This window comes from Mesocricetus auratus, unplaced genomic scaffold (assembly GCF_017639785.1).
Source record: "Mesocricetus auratus isolate SY011 unplaced genomic scaffold, BCM_Maur_2.0 Super-Scaffold_100007, whole genome shotgun sequence".
Classification (NCBI taxonomy): Eukaryota; Metazoa; Chordata; class Mammalia; order Rodentia; family Cricetidae; genus Mesocricetus; species Mesocricetus auratus.
In genome coordinates, this window is record NW_024429191.1 from 57,549,124 (window position 1) to 57,566,003 (window position 16,880).

Sequence of the window (16,880 nt, forward strand, 5' to 3'; positions counted from 1 at the left end):
TCCCCTGCCCACCCTCCCTACTTCCTTAACTCTGGAGAGACCTGATTTTGCTCAGGTTAACAATGTGCTCAGCTTCCAAGGCCCCATGCAGCTAGGGAAATGGGAGCTACTTCCAGGGAGTTGATTTTTCTCCTAAGATGGATAACAGGCAGGTAAAAGCGACATCCCATCTGGAATAGATATAAAGCCTAGAGATAAGCAGCTACCTTGGGAGCCTGAAACCCTGTGTGGAGGATGGTAACATCGGAGTAGGCGGGGCAGCACTGAAGCCAGCCGGCACTGCTGACCTCCGTGCTCACTGTTTCCTAGGAAACCAAACCCTTGCTTTCCCCAGTGTTACTAGGATTTCTGACAATCCAGGCAAAGGAATCCTAACATCTTTATCAGATTCTAATTCCAGGGCAATGAACATGGCTTGTGGTGGCCACTCTGTTTCTATACAACTTTAGGGAGGTCCTTGGGGTTTCCAATAAGCACAGGCTGCCTAATTCTTACTTGCAGCACCCAGCCTGGTGCTGTAAGGGGCAATGGCCATTCCCGGGTATTATGTCTGCTGAGCTGGCTTGGTTTTACAACTTGGAATTTTGCTAGCAAACAAAAGTGCTTTATGTCAGAGGGCTAAGGACCACAATGGGACCTTTCTGCTTCGATTATGAAAACACATTAAGAGCTGAGCTGCCCCAAAAGCCGTGGCCAGGAGCCTCAACCCCCTGACCCCATACCCTGGAAGGTCTCCAGAGCCACTCAGGAAGAAGCACTGAGAAAGACGCTGTGCTGCAGCAGACACCAGGCTTAAAGAGACACGCACTCAGGTCAGCACTGCACTGCAGTGAAGCAGCTGGGCCCACACTGCCCTGAGACCCTCTTCTCCATCTCTGCAGCTCTCACGTCTGCTACAAGCCAGTCTCGTGCCCCACCTGCTGACACAGACACAGGCAGCACACACGCTTCAGTGTTTCAAAGTTCAGGAACATCTGGAAAGCCAATGTGTCCTCCAAGGAGCTCAGAGGAGAGATGGAACAGTGGGCAGAGATCCCCTGGAGCCCTGACAGATCCTTCATTAAACAGGGATCTTTTCACCTGTGCATACAAGGCTGCTGTGAAATCAGAACAAGGAGGTGATCCTGTTGCCAGGGGTGCCAAATAGTATGTGTGAATAAGCCCACATATATGCACTTAAGATCACACACACACACACACACACACACACACACACACACACACACACACACGCACATTCACCAGGACATGTCTGATAATGATCACAGTGGCATTCTGGGTAGCAGCTTAGAACTAAACAAACCAATCATTCATCAGCAAAAAAAAAAAAAAAAAAAAAAAAAAAGACAGATATCGAGCTACCTGTGGCTGTGGACATGGCTCAGTGAGCAAGTAAAGTGCCTGTCATGCAAGCTCGAGGACTTGGGTTCAAGACCAGCACCCACAGAAAAACTGAGCATGGTAGCACAAGAAAGGACAAGAGGCAAGCATATCTCTGTTGCTCACTGACCAGTCAGTCTAGCCACCTGGTGAGCTTCTGGTTCAGAGAGATACAAGGTGAAAGGGGAGAACTTTTTAAATCCATGCCCATTCACTGGAATACTACACAGCAACAAAAATGAACAGACACAGCTACATGCAACAAAACTGCATGAATTTTATGATGTTGAGCCAGACAAACTCCACATATCTGTACCCTTCTTCAGATAGAAGATAGAAGAAATGAGCAAGGGAATCCCAGCACCAAATGGACATAATTTAGTGGCAAATAAGACTTTGAAGCAGGAACATGATGCCTCTGAGAGTCAGGCTAATGTCACTTGTGACAGTCAGGAAAGGGGTGATGGTCAGAGAGACTTCTGGGCTCTGGTCATTGATCTGGACAGGTCACAGGACCCACATGCTGTAGCTGTCTCCCAGCTGTACATTAATGTCCTGTACACTGAGTCTGTATTATATTTTAAGGTAAGCAGTTACAAAGGGAAAGGGAGAAAATTATACCTGAATACAAGCCCTTTTGCGGGCCCTCAAAATGTCTTGACTGGACCTTAAGCTACCCAGGGGAACTCCAGGGAGTTAGCACCCTCATCACTCTGACCAGAAAGTGACAAGAGCACAGCAAGTCCTCTGGCCTTCAGGTTATTTAGATCTTCTCGGGCTCCCTCAGCAGGAGCCACGTGATCCTCTGGGGAAGGAATAGCTTGAGACACACATGGACTTCCTCCCTGGATCAGGGGTGGATACCTAATAGAAGCTCTCCCCGTAATGCAATGATGACAGACAGGCATTCAGGGTCAGCACAACAAAGGCTGCACCCAGGCAGTGGGGGCGACCTCAGAGAAGACAGGGTAAGATCATGTCTGCCTGCTCCCACCTCAAGTCTCCAGTTAACGCAATGCCACAAGGCCGTGTCAACTATACAGAGCCTCTTCGACGTTTTGCAGTGGTCTCTGTTCTCCTATAGGGCCCGCCTACACGGGTACATTCTCTCCTGGGAACAGACTCTCACTGAAGCCTTGGTTTCCTGGAGAAACATCATCACCTGACACCAAACCGCCAGGTTTTACTAACAAACCAGGATGTTGGCCATGACTACAGCTATGGCTTTTTCCAGGGAGTGGAAATGTTGGAAGGCCTCTTCCCTGGGGTGTTTGGTGGCACTCTCAAGACACCGTAGGAACTCCCCTCCCCAAGCTATGGCTCACAAAGCTGCCTTAAACTCACAGCTTCTTTGTTGATAGGACCAAAAGCCACAGCCGTGTTCTGGATCACGAGCCGAAGCCCCCACCCACCTCGGGTCCCAAAGGAAGCCTGGCCTCTGGGGTTCCAGAAGGCAGACTGTCGCACCCTGCTTTTCTCAGCTGTTGAGTCCCTAGAGGCCATGGAGAGCTTTGAGCTCCTGCCCATCAGCCCTCAGCAGCAGTGGTGCCTGGCCACACCCTCTACTGTCTGGCAGGATGTGTGGAGGGAGCCTCCTCTCCCCCAGGCTCACTTGTGCCTTCCCCAGAACCTACAAACACCCGGTCACAGGGAGGTACGAGACCTTTGTGGCTCTGCAGTGTCAGGTTGGGACGGCTGGTCCGCTATCTGTGGAACACAGTGAATTGGCGGCGGCAGCTGTCCCACGTGCATTGTGTAACCCTTCTGCGGGAGTGAAGCTCAGGGAAAGCTCTAACCTGAAGACTCCTCCCATCTTCTTGCTGTGAGCCGGAGCAATCAGAAAAGGGAAGTGACAGTAAGGGCTTTTTCTTCTACTTAAAAAAATACATTTATCTAGTTAACATGAGCATGTCACATGTGTGGGGGCCAGGGGGTGATTTCCAGATGTCAGTTCTCTCCTTCTATCATTGGGTCTTAGGTATTGAGCTTGGGTCATCAGGCTTGGTGGCAAGCACCTTTGCCCAATGCACCATCTCACCAGCCCAAAGTGCTTTGTATTAGCATGGTTTGCTCAAGAGCTGCCTGCTCACACGCACCTTCTGGGATGCCCTTCCATGACAGGAACAATGGCCATGTTACCTGCTCTTGGCTGCGAGCATCAAGGGACATGAAACACTGTCACTGGCAGGCCGTGCATGACCTTGATGCCTGGAGGACCGAATCATGTCAGCAGCACAGAGGGGAGTCAAGAGCAGCATCTGCACCTGCAGGGGATGCACGCTGGGCAGACCCCAGGGCTTAGCAGAGCACACACCATCTGATCAAATCACTTGGGAAAAGAAGGCGGAGACTGAACCCCTGCACCAGACCCACCAGGCACCACAGTCTTGTTCAAACCATTTCAGCAAGCCCATATTACAGACAAGAACACCAAGGCAGGGAAGGTCATGTTTAAGTTACCTTAAGCTAAGGCCACTTGCTCTTCAGCCTTAGAGTTGGGATCTATTCTTCCCCAGTTTTCTTCTGACAAAGGTGCATGGACTTAAGTACAACAATCACCCATGCATGACAGAAATGTTTTTCTAGTGGTCAAACCTTCTATACATTCCCACATGATCTGCACAACTTTTCAGAGTATGTGTGAACCTCACTAACACCCCCATTTTACAGAAAAGGGAAACTGAAGTTGGGGGGAATAAAAGATTTGCCCAGGGTATCAGAGACAACCTTGCCAAGAAAGTAGCAGCAGAAAGCGGCAGTTATTCCTGCTTTCTGCGGGTAAATCAGGGTGATTTCGCCAGACTCCTGGATTCTACTCACAGCCTACAGGAGGCAGGGTCAGAAGGCACACACAGGGCTTGCCTCTTTCACAGACACCGATTGGGAGAGGGAGGTTTTACACTGGTCCAGGAGACAGGCTTATAACAAAATGTCTGAAGTTGTGGACACTGGCTTTCCCCACTTACTCTATATGGGTCCTGAGGGGGCCTCAGAACAGATGCCCAGCACCAAGCTTCTCTGTGCATTTGCTTCAGAGCTGAGTAACTTCCCAGTCCTTTCTAAACCAGCACTCCACCCTAAGTGTTCCCAGCATTCTACAGACATCACCGGGATGGCTGCCACAGTGGGCCCTGGCTCCTCCTTAACCCAGGTGGCAGGCCCGGGCACAGTCCCTCCCCAACTCTAGTTCGTCCTCTGTGGGGCAGGACAACAGATACCAGTTCATGGTGTCTAGACAGCTCTGCCTCACAAACATGTAACAGCAGCTGTGGGGTTTATTCTGCTCCAGTAGCTGGAATAAAAGCTAGTATTTATTATGTATTTATTTGGGAGACAGCAGCTCACGAAGCCCTAGTTGGTCTCAGATTCCCTGTGTAGATGACAGAGACTCTGACCTTCCCATCCTCCTGCCTACAACTCCCCGAGTGCTGGGAATTACAGGTGTGTGCCACCACACCTGATATATGCAGTTTTGGGGATTATATCTCAGAGCCTCGTGGAGGCTGGACATGCACTCTACCAACTGAGCTACAGTCTCGCTAATGTTAATGACATATTTTATTTAGCCACACATACCCAAAACATCATGTGAAACCAAATATCTACATCATACTATATACTATATACAAAAAGTGAGTGAGTTCCCATGCTTTTGTTGCCCTGGTCTTCTAAATCCACCATTCCCAGCTAGCCACACATGTTCATCTTCCCAGCACTAATGGCTACCGTTCTGGAGAAGGCAGAATGGGTACCTCAGCACATACCAGAGGTTCTGTTGGATGATACCGCTGTCCTCCACTCAATCCAGGGTGCTTGGAAGGAGGCTGACACAGGTGGGGCTCCTCCCTGAATCCCCACAGGGGCAGACTTCTCTGACAGCTGGGGGTTGGCAGGAAATACCTGTTTGTCTGGCTGTGAGAAATCTTTCCCCTCTTGCTTCCTGGACTTGGGCAGGGCAGGGGGGTTTCCATGACATCTGCAGAGCCCAAAGAACTGTCTCTGGGGAGCTGAACCAACACCCAGGCCAGAACAAACTGAAGCCTGGGGGTTTCTGGTGAGGTGGGGATGGAAGGTGAAGGCTGACCCTCTGTCAGGACAAGCCCATGCCAACAGCTACAGTTGCAGGGGTGGGGGTGGGGGGTCACCATACCGGCAAGCCGTACAGTCATCAAGAAGAATGCCTCTCAAACTGCCACTCTAAGATGGGGTTTTTACCGAGGATACTGATTTCACTATTGCAATGTCAGGGGTTACAACAGAATATCCCTGCACTATGCGAAGCAGTGAGAACCGCTCTCCAAAGTGGCGCTAATTTGCCCAAGACAGCTCAGCTAGCAAGGGGCACAGGTCACAGTGAACAAGGCTCACCGTACTCCAGGCCCCAAACTTACTATATTGGTGGAGAGGGATCTTAACGTTGAAAAGTATCTTTTACTCCTTGGTCAGAGCGCTCTGCATCCGCCAGCACACACCATGTCAGGGACGAAGCACGAACACAGAGGGGACACAGTTTGGTTTGGGGGAGAGCCATGAGCCAATGACTCTTCACAGAGCTACACTTATCATTCATGTACCCTTTAAAAATTAATTTCATGTGTCTGAGTGTTTACCTACATATAGATAAGTATGGCTTCATGCTAGTGCCTGTGGAGGCCAGAAGAAGACATCAGATCCTCTGGGACTGGAGTTACAGTTGTGAGTCACACTGTGGGTGCTGGGAACCAGGTCCTCCTCGAGAGCAGCAACTGCTCGCAACCACTGTGATTTCTCTCCAGCTCCTATGATGGAGCCTTTAAAATAATTCTCAAAATAGCGTTTATTTATTGATTGTGTGTGCGTCTGTGCACTGTGTGCATACTCACATACCATGTATATGTGGAGGTCAAAGGGTCAGCAGACAACCTGTGGGAGTCAGCTTTCTCCTTCCTCTTTGTGAGGCCCCGCTGTCTGGCTGCCGGCACCTCCACCCACTGAACCACCTTGCCAGCCCCAGTGCAGTCTTTTTTAGAGGCTACTATCTTCTAAAAAAGAAAGCAAGTGGAGGGGCTGGAGAGATGGCTCAGAGGTTAAGAGCACTGACTGCTCTTCCAGAGGCCCTGAGTTCAATTCCCAGCAACCACATGGTGGCTCACAACCATCTATAATGAGATCTTGTGCCCCCTCTTCTGGCGTGTAGGCATGCATGCAGACAGAACACTGTATATGTAATAAAAACAAGTAAATAAATTTAAAGAAAAAAGAAAAGAAAGCAAATGAAAAGTGCCAAGACGACCAGCTATGCAGGTAACTGTACTGCTCACCCCCCACCCAACCGAGATCTGGAAGCCAGATTTATCTGGAGCTGGCAAGATGCTTCAAGCACAATTAGAAACGCATTCATGCAGGGCTTTGGTAGCTCACGTTTTTAATCTCAGCACTCCGGAGGCGGAGGCAGGTGAATCTCTGTGAGTTTGAGACCAACTCTGATCTACAGAGCGAGTTCCAGGACAGCCTCCAAAACCACAGAGAAGCCCTGTCTCGGGAAAAGAAAAAAGAAAAAGAAATAAAGAAACACATTCATTATATCAAAGAAGCAGGAGCAGGTAAGGCTGATGCCATCCTCTGGTGACACCAACACCTGGCACACAAGGGAGAAACACAGAAAACTGAACCACCACTATGTGTATGTATGTTCAGCACTAATACACTAACTCATTCAGCCACAGGACAAACCCTACTGAGGCAGTCTCCAGTCTCAGACTCACTTTACTGATAGGGCAACCGAATCACAGAGAACTTAATAATTTGCTCAAGATCACACAGTCAGGGAGTGGCAGGCTGGGATTCAAAGGCACTCAGGCTCCAAAGCTCCCAGCCTTCTTTTTACTGTCTGACCATGACAATAATGAACGTCTGGGGCCTGTATCCCAGTGAGTCACCCGCTGAGGCAGAAGCCACTGGCACCTTCCTGGATGAAGAACCAATTGCTCCCGGACTAATGGGGATGGTGCTGGGGGCAGAGGCAGACCTGGCGGTGCTGGGGAAAGGCACCAGGCTGGGCAAGCGGGCCGCTATAGCGCCTGCATCCAGTTTACACTAGCCTCTGAGGTAAGAAGCATGAAGAACAGAAGACCAAGCAGGCGCCCCTCCCTACCAGCCCCACACAATCAAAGGGCCAATCCCACTGCACTGTGTTCTTGGCACATTCCTGCTCACAGCCAGCAGGCACCCTAGGGAAGGTGCTAACCAAGCTGTCCCCAAGCTCTTGTCCAGTCGCCCTCTAGGCAAGTGTTCTTTAAGGACCTGAACTGAGTAGCTAGAATGAATATGCCACTCTTTCCTTCTGTCATGTCAGCATAGCTGTCTCTGACTTTACCCCTACCCCGCATGCTGACTTCAGCAGGAGGCAAGTAGAGACTGCTCCCTGATTGTGCCCCTTTTATAGATGGGAACACTGAGGCTGACAGGAGCATGAGTCAGGCTGACTTTATTCTGCAGAGCTCAGAACCAGGCTGGCTCAGTCGATGCCACGGTAAGCCTGCTCCTGGCACTCAATGGTCATACCTGAGCCTCTGTGGGAGATGAGCAGAATGAAGAGCCCTCAGTACATTGCCTGCACAGCAACACCCCTCCCAAGCATGCTGCTCAGCAATGGGCAAGCTTGCTCAGGCCAAGACAGAAGTCAGTGGCCCCTCTCAAGGCCTGTGGACGGGGCACACCTTATCTTCGGTACTCTCTTGAGTCTCTGGGGACCAGGGTGCTTGCTGCAAATCAGAGGAAAGTAAAAGACGCCTAGCCCTCCGCTCTTCTCCCTGCTCTGGGCCATCTGAGTTGGTGGCCACTCCTCAAGCTGGTTCTATGTTCCTGCAGCCACACCCCACCATGGCAACACTCAGATTCTACACTCAACAAACATTACCCAGGCATGCTGTGGGAGGCCCTGGGAAGGCAAAGATAAACTTTGCCCTCAAACACTCACGGCAGCAACTGATCTAAAGCGACTCACTGACAGTGGTACAAACTCACACAGGAGCAGACCAGGCACGGCTGCTGGACCCCAGGAGAAACACCACCAGCGGTTAAGTAAACCATTCTTCTATAAAACAACCTGCTGGCATCCCTGGGCTTCCCTTGGGGACCGGCACGGCATCTTCACTACAGAAGCAATTGGTCAGTACTGTGGGCTGGCATTTCACCCTCGGCTGGTAGACAACCAGTTACTCAACCCAAATCTCAACTTCATATCCCTGTGCCACGTGGCGCACATTAGTCAGGACCAGATAGGCTCTGCAATATAACAGCCATCCCCCAGACATCAATGTTTTGACAAAGGTACACATGACATTCTTACCTGTGTCCAATGTGAGCCTGTGTGATGCTCTACTCAGACCTTCCCAGACCAGGCAGATGGGATCCACTGAGGGAAGGACTGTAGCAAATTACAGGAGCTCTTAGGAGTTCACCCTGAGGGCCATGTTACTTCCAGCTAACAACTCACTGGCTAATGACAGTCACGTGTCTATACCTACCACGTGGAAGGCAGAAAACCACAATCCCACCATGAGCTCACTCAGTAGAAAGAACCAGAAGCAGCTGGTGACAGAAGTACAGAGACCCAGACAGTTCATGGTACAGCACTAGGTGAAATGTTAAAGATAGTCATTTATTCTGGGGGGGCTTTTGCTTTGCTGAGACTGCATAGTATATGTCTAAGTTGGCTTTGAACCTGTAATCCCAGTGAGGACGGTGCAATCCTCCCATTTCAGCATCCCAAATGTTAGGATTAAAGGTGTGAGGCGAGACACATAGCTTGATTGATATTGCTTGTGACAGGAGTCTGTCCTGACCCTGCAGGGTATTAATCAGCATCCCTGGCTTGCAGTCAGCAGTCACCCTCCTCCAAATTATGACAAGCAAAAATGCACTGGGTGGGGGTGTCAGACAACTGCTGTTTTAGATGATGTCTTTCGAAGAAGACAGAGAGAATGATGACATCATCTTTCTCCCACAAGATTCTTACTCAAGTTTCTCTTTACTGATGACTCGGAGGTTCAGATCAGCTGACATGGTAAATGGCTTGGCACAGGGCTGGGGCACTGTGGAGGACTCCATGGTTGCACTGCAGTTCTGTAATGTAATGGCTGCATTACAATTCTGCTGCTGGCACTGTGTCTGGAGTGAGAAGAGGTGGGGATTTCTGTTCTCAGGGAACCAGTAGAGCCCAAGGTCATCCTTTGATGGGTGGGAATCTAAGGCTGGAAGGCTAGTGGGGAACTGTTGCCATGTGTTCCAATGATTAAAGTAGAATCAACATCTGGGTAGTGATTCTGCCAGCTGAGAATGCAGGTCCAGGAATGTGCTAATGCTCCCATGTGGGCAAGCATGGAGAGACAAACAAGTATCTGCCCAGGGAAGGGCTCTCAACTAGGCACTCAGTCACGCACAATCCTACACGGATCGTCTGTGAGGCTGCATGTGACCAGAAAACACCCTCCTTCCCCAAGCACCCCATTCGCTTACCTCTCCCCAACAAGACACTCTGATGAATATATTATAATATCTCTTTGGCTAACTCCAGAATCAGCAGACGTGGTTTCAAATTCCACCTCTGCCATGTTCTAACTATGTGGCTTTGGCCAAGCACTCAACTTCAAAGCCTCCCTGCACTTGTCTGGTCTGCACCCTGCATTAAGACATCAGTCCAGCCGGGCGTTGGTGGCGCACGCCTTTAATCCCAGCACTCGGGAGGCAGAGGCAGGCGGATCTCTGTGAGTTCAAGGCCAGCCTGGTCTACAAAGCTAGTTCCAGGACAGCCTCCAAAACAATACAGAGAAACCCTGTCTAGAAAAAACAAAACAAAACAAAAAGACATCAGTCCAGCAGACTGCCATGGAACCCAGAACCTAATTCACACAAGTTTCATCAAACTGGCATCCCATGTGGCCCATGCTCAGAGACACTTTTTAGTTGTTGGCATAGTGGTGGCTCACCTGATCCTCAGTTCCTCCATCCCAAATCATCACAGGAAATTTTGACAGTCATAGTTTTTTATCAACTTGAAAACCCCAGACATACCAGGGAAGGAAGAGAGAACCTCAATTGAGGAATTCCATCAGGTTGGCCTATGGAATTTTTTCTTGATTGCTGATTGATATGGGAGGACCCAGCCTACTATGAATGGTACCATCTCTGGGCAGGCTGGCAGGCTGAACAAGTCAGGGGAAGCAAGCCAGCATGTTCCTCCATGGCCTCTGCATCAGCTCCTACCTCCATATTCCTGCTTGAACTCCTGCCCTGGCTCCTCTGAATGATGGGCTCTAGTCTCCCCAAGTTGGTTTTCATCACGGTGTCTGTCACAACAGAAAGCAACTACGACAATGACAATGTATACAAAGTGTTCATCAGTGCCTCCCACGGCAATCACTGGATGAGGATGGCTCCCTGTCGTGACAATGACTTAATTTAGAGCCTTGGTGGATACCCTGCCTACAAAGCAACCAAGAGAAGTCTAAAAACTGCCTTGTGGGACTCAACGAGGACTGCATGAACAATGCACGAAAGGAGCTTAGCACAACAGGAAGGGCTCACCAAACACCAGCAATTATTCTTACAGACCTATAGGGCCTGGCCTGAATCCACTCTGCAGCTTGCAGTAGAATCTTAGTACAATGTCTGGCATTGAGGACGGGCTTGAAAAACGCCAGCCAATATTATTCACATGTAGCTTGCAAGGCCTTTGGAGAGAGTCCCACATCCTGGATACCACCTACATCTGATCTGTGCCTGGTGATTCTGTGCTTATAGAGAATTTGGGGTCCACATGCATAAACAGTGGGGGCCAGGCCTAGCGGTCAGAGCCAGGACCCACAGTCCTCTCTGTTCTCCTTCCTAGAGGGTTTCCTAACTCCTGAAGTCTATGTAGAGGCCATCAGTTCTCCCTATACTCACTCTTCTGCACCCCAACCACCCCCATCTCTTCCAAAGGGCAGCCCTTCCCCCACAAGTTTTCCCCAGATTTCTAGTTGTTATAATGCTGCATTTAGAACCTTAAGATACTCTTTCCAAACAACAGATTTTAATGTAACCAAGTAAGTTCAAAACAAAGAACGGCCAAGTGTGGCAGTGCCGTCATCTGCCTGTGACAGCCATGAACAGCAGATTTGTGCTAGCACCCCTCATGATGTCCTTTGCTGTGTTAGACACAGCACCACAGTCTAGAATGTGAAGCTGCTAAGTCCTACATCTTTTCACAGAGTCTAACCTACACAGTGCTTTACAGCCACCACTTAGATGGCCTTGGGAATATCACTCCTATCCTGTCTAAGTTTACCAGGCCACTCATTAACACTGATACCAAAGGGAAGACTTGAGCTATCAGCATACCTTAGAGGTATAGCTAGCATGCACAAGCCACCCCCCTCCACGGGGGCACGGAGGGGGGAGGGGAGTATTGGGGGGAGGGGGCATGTAGGGGTCAACTAAAAAGCAAGCACACAAGAGGCCAGCAGGGTACGATGGGGTAGGCCTTGCCTCTTGATATATACTAGATCCACAGGTGACCTTGATATTGACCAAGGATGGAGAATCATTGGAATATCTGGAAAATCAGTCAGTCTGAGAAAGATCCACTGGGACTTTTTCTTTAGGAACACCCAACTGTTTCCCAAAATAGAATCGTTAAGCAAGCCATGGGTAAGAACAATGGGTCAAGAGAGGTACCCATGACAACACCTAGAAGAAGCACACATGAGCACGTACCTACACACACACACACACACACACACACACACACACACACACACACCATTCTCTCAGTAAAACCCGTGGAATCCTGCCCATGCCACCTAGAAGAAGCACATAGCATTACGCCGACAGTCTTGTGTGTACATGCAGTAACACCTTGGCTTTCCAGAAAGGTAACTCTCCTCTCAGGCAAGCACTGAGGTGCCTCCTCGCCAGCCCTCCCGGCCTCCTCACTGCAAGCACACCGTCAGGCAGGCTTCCCGGACCCTGGCAGCTCATCACTTTGGGCACAGGCCACCAGAACTAGTATTTATTTTTCTTTTCCCTTAAGTTTACTTAATTCTAAAAATATTGAGGGGAGGGGCTAAAGGACAACTTTGTGGAGTTGGTTTTCTCCTTCTACCATATGGGCATATAAATCAGGTCAACGGGGCTGGTCGTAAATACCTTGACCACAGTAAACCAAGCTGCTGGCCCAGATTTACCCACTTTTTAAACATACTTTACAGCTTTACCATAGAAGGGACATAAGTACTCATGCCATACAGAGATTTCCATAAAATCAAGAATAGCTGTCTAGGTGTGGTCACACACCTGTAATCTGGCACTCAGGAGGCTGACACAGAAAGATGATGAGTTCAAGGCCATTCTGAGCTACAGGAAACCAAGGACTAGGGGTGTAGCTCAATACTGGAACACTTGCCTAGGACACCTAAGGACCTGGGTTTGATCCCCAGTGCCACAAAAAGGGGGAAGAGAGAGAGAGAGAGAGAGAGAGAGAGAGAGAGAGAGAGAGAGAGAGAGAGAGAGAGAGAGAGAGAGAGGAGGAGGAGGAGGAGGAGGAAGAGGAAGAAGAAGAAGAAGAAGAAGAAGAAGAAGAAGAAGAAGAAGAAGAAGAAGAAGAAGAAGAAGAAGAAGAAGAAGAAAGAGAAGGAGGAGGGAAGGAAGATCAAGTATAATAAGCAAAATTAAAATGCTATTAAATCACCGGGCGGTGGTGGCGCACGCCTTTAATCCCAGCACTTGGGAGGCAGAGGCAGGCGGATCTATGTGAGTTCGAGGCCGGGCTGGACCGACAGCCTCCAAAACAATACAGAGAAACCCTGTCTCGTAAAACAAAACAAGAAAAATGCTATTAAATCTTGGGCATTGGTGGCATATGCCTTTAATCCCAGCACTAGGGAGGCAGAGGCAGGCGGATCTCTATGAGTTCAAGGACAGCCTGGTCTACAGATTGAGTGCCAGGACAGGCTCCAAAGCTACACAGAGAAACCCTGTCTCAAAAAAAACCAAAACCAAAAACAAAACAGAAGGCTAGGATTCGGAGGTCTATTTTCTCTAAGTCTCATTTGTGGTTTCTGAAAATGGATGTCACACTCAGACTTTATGTTAGAAGGGGGCTGGACGGGTGGCTCAGTGGTTAAGAGCACTTGTTGCTCTTGCAGAGGACCTGGATCTGATTCTCAGCACCCACGTGGTGGCTCACAACTGTGTAACTCCAGTTACAGAGCATCTCACACCCTGTTCTGATGATAGCAGGCATCAGGCATGCACATGATACACACACATGCGTGTAAGCAAAACCTCATATACATAAAGTAATTTTTTAAAAAATGATTAGAAAAGATGAAGAAAAAAAAAACATTCATGGTCTGTATACATAAGACCATAGGTTCAAGCCCCAGTGCTGTGCAAAAAGAGAAGAGTGGGGAGAAGGAGGAAGAAGAATGGGAGAGGAGGAGAGGAGAGGACAAGGAAAAGATGAGGGAGGAGGAAACGCAGCAGCAGTGGGGCTGGAAGGACTGGCTTCTTCATTACAGGACGTAAGGCAACCAAGGCCACATCCAAGCATCATCTGAAACCACCTGGGTACCACCCTACAGGCTGTCTTCAATTGGTCTGCCAGGAAGAACAGCAGCACTGAGAAGTGACAGACATGAGATTGCTGGTCCAGAGTTAAGAGGGCAAATCCCACTGTTAACTCGGGTCTTCTCTGCAGAGGCTTTTCCCAGGGAGTCACGAATAACCTTTTCCTTGAGCAATCCCACCCAAGTCTAGCTTAGCAAACTAATAGGCCTAGGGGCCACTTACTGAAGTGTGGTTGTCCCCAAAGCACACGATGGTTGTCTGCCATCATGGATGGTCTTCCCCTCAGTACATCTTCCATCGCCTGTGTACTCTAACCCTGAGACTGTACAGCTGGGACAGAGTCACATACATCTGGGGGAGTAGTACAGTAAGGCGTACGAGCAGCACAGTCAGGGTCTAATGTCGCTCCCCACTTCCCACTTCCTCCTATGATGGGATGTCAACAGACCTGACCTCTAGAGCCTCTGGACCAATAGTAACAGCTGTAGCTTAGTCGTAAAGGCTATTACATTCAGAGACCAGAATGCTGTAACAGTCCCCCAACTGAGCCTGGGGATCTCCACACTGACAGCCCTGAGCTTGCAAAGGTGTGCAAGGCGGAAAGGGATCAGCAACACCAACAGAGAGCACAGGATAGCCCTCGTCGCACCGGGGGTGACTGAAAGACTGGAGGACCAAGCATTTGCTAGCCTTGAGCAGTTTCACAGTCCCTGCCTCAAGCAGGAGAGTGAAAAGTTCTCCAGCTCCCAGTGAAAAGTCCCAGAGCACTTAGGGAAAGTCCATCTGTACACAAAATAAAGACAAACTTCCAGTGTAAATGATGGAGCTGACTTTCATGGCAGGGCTGGACAACACCACAGCTCTGACCCATTTGTTCAAACTCTCTTTAGAGCAATGGTTTCTCAACCTCCCCAATGCTTCGACCCTTTAGTGCAGTTCCTCATGTTGTAGTGACACCAACTATGAAGTTACTTTCGTTGCTACTTCATAACTCTAATTTTGCTACTGGTATGAATCGTACTGTAAATCTCCGTGTTTTCTGACAGTGTTGAGCCATCCCCGTGGATGGGGTTGAAAACCACTGCTTTTAAAGGCTCAGTGAGTAGACTTTGTGGGTGCCAACACATTCATGGTACATCGTAGCCCCTCTGTGTCCCTCTCCAAAACAGGGTTCACCTCCACTCACTCTGAAGAGCACAAGGGGGACAAGAGACAGGACTCCACCAGGAAATCTGGCTGTGGTAAGTTCAAAGGTTTAAAATTAGGCAGACCCTCCCCGCCAAGGCAAACCTGAAATGCTGCAGCCCACTCCAGGCCTTACCCAGGGCAAGTCTAGTCCCCAATGCAGTTGTTAAAGGAAAGGCAGGTCCATCCTGGGAGCTGGGCTGCAAAGGAGTCAAGATGCAAATGGAGATTGGCCACTGTCCCATGAGGTCCCTATAAGCCAGAGCTTGGGACTAATGGGACTAAGGGTAGAGTTCAGAAGGTTCTAGAAGCACTTACTACAAAAAGAGCCTTGGGAACATTCACATAGTATGCAGAAAAGGAAGCACCTTTCACACTCTTCCCTCTGGCTTCTGGGGCCACACTAGGGCACAAGTTTTACTAACCATAATGGGCAAATAAAATCCTGCCTTTAAAAAAAATTCCAGAGGCCCGATCAGTAGCTCAGTCAGTGAAGCCCTTACCATGTGCATTAGGGCCCAAGCCCAATCCTAGCACCCAGGTGGGGAGCCAGGTGTGTACCAGCAGGTTGGTAGGTTGGAGACTTACACTAGAAAGGCAGACAGGAGGAGCCATGGGCCAGCCAGTCTAGCCAAATCAGCAAAAGACAAAGGCAGCTGGCTCCTGGAGAACAATTTTTGACATGCAGTCTCACTCACACCACCCTAACAAGCAACTCCCCTTTAACTCTGGGCTTTGAAGCAAATACCTGTACCTGCAAAGTGCCACACAGCTAGGACAACACCTAGCTGTGGACTGACATGAACTCTGGTTCCTTAGGCCTGCACGACAGTAAAGAAATGGCCCTCTGAAGCCTCATCCTATGACTCTGAACTCAGTGACTAAAATACCCAGTTGGCAGTCATGTGTTACCAAATGGGGACAGCTCACCAGACAACACTGTTTTCGGGATTTTGAAGCTACAACAGACACTGGAAAAGATCACCAGGCCTCCCTCTGGTGGCCCATATGCAGCTGTGAAGGCTTGTGAGAGGACTGTGTCACAGAGAGACCAGGAACGAGGCCTAAGGCATCATGGGAACAGGTACCCTGATAACCATGAACTCCTGGGCTAGGCTGCCCACTACCCTTATCCTCTACACTGCTCTCAAGTTACAGAAATTCCCAGACACACGCGAAGTGTCACACAAAGACATACATCATGACAAACAAGACATGGAGTGGCAGGGGGACAAGGAGATGATAGACCCATCGCATATGCCACTCTTCATCCTGTACGCTTGCTCAGTGACTAAAACACAAGCTTCCAGCAGACATGGCTTCTAAAATCCAGCCCAACTTCCCACACGGCTTTCCCTGCTCAACAGGTAAAAGCCTCTGGCTTTGTGCACAAATCACACCCACTCTGAGCACCTGGGCCTCCGCCCCATATCTACCTGTCTGCAACACCCACCCACCCACCCACCCACCCACCACCCCAGCTGCTCCACTTACCCAGCTGTGCCCACCAAGACACCTTTGCAGTCACGCACTGGGACTGCCGGGCAGGAGTGGGATCACTTGGGGCACCTGCTTATGGGCTGGGCAGGGACACGGCCGCCTACCAGGCACAGGGAGCCACCCAGAAGGCCACACTGAGTCAGAGGCCAGGGTCCAAAATCAGTTTCCTGGAGGACCTGTGACACCACCCAATGGCTCAGGCATGGCTAACAGGGCAGAGACAC

At 49.7% G+C, this 16,880-nt stretch overlaps 1 protein-coding gene across 10 annotated transcripts in view; it reads right to left on the reverse strand.

Annotated features, from left to right (window-relative positions):
• Ksr1 (kinase suppressor of ras 1) overlaps positions 1-16,880 on the reverse strand; it is a 135,976-nt gene that overhangs the window by 83,113 nt on the left and 35,983 nt on the right. For 3 of the 10 annotated variants that reach the window (XM_040749244.1, XM_040749245.1, XM_040749248.1), the window contains exon 1: positions 5,145-5,164. The exons of 4 other annotated variants lie outside the window; for them this stretch is intronic. The gene's annotated coding sequence lies outside the window, so the exon portion shown is untranslated. Of the gene's footprint in view, positions 1-5,144; positions 5,166-16,650; positions 16,670-16,880 lie in introns of those variants that run through there. 3 more of the 10 variants (XM_021231146.2, XM_021231143.2, XM_040749247.1) reach the window with 3 other exon arrangements.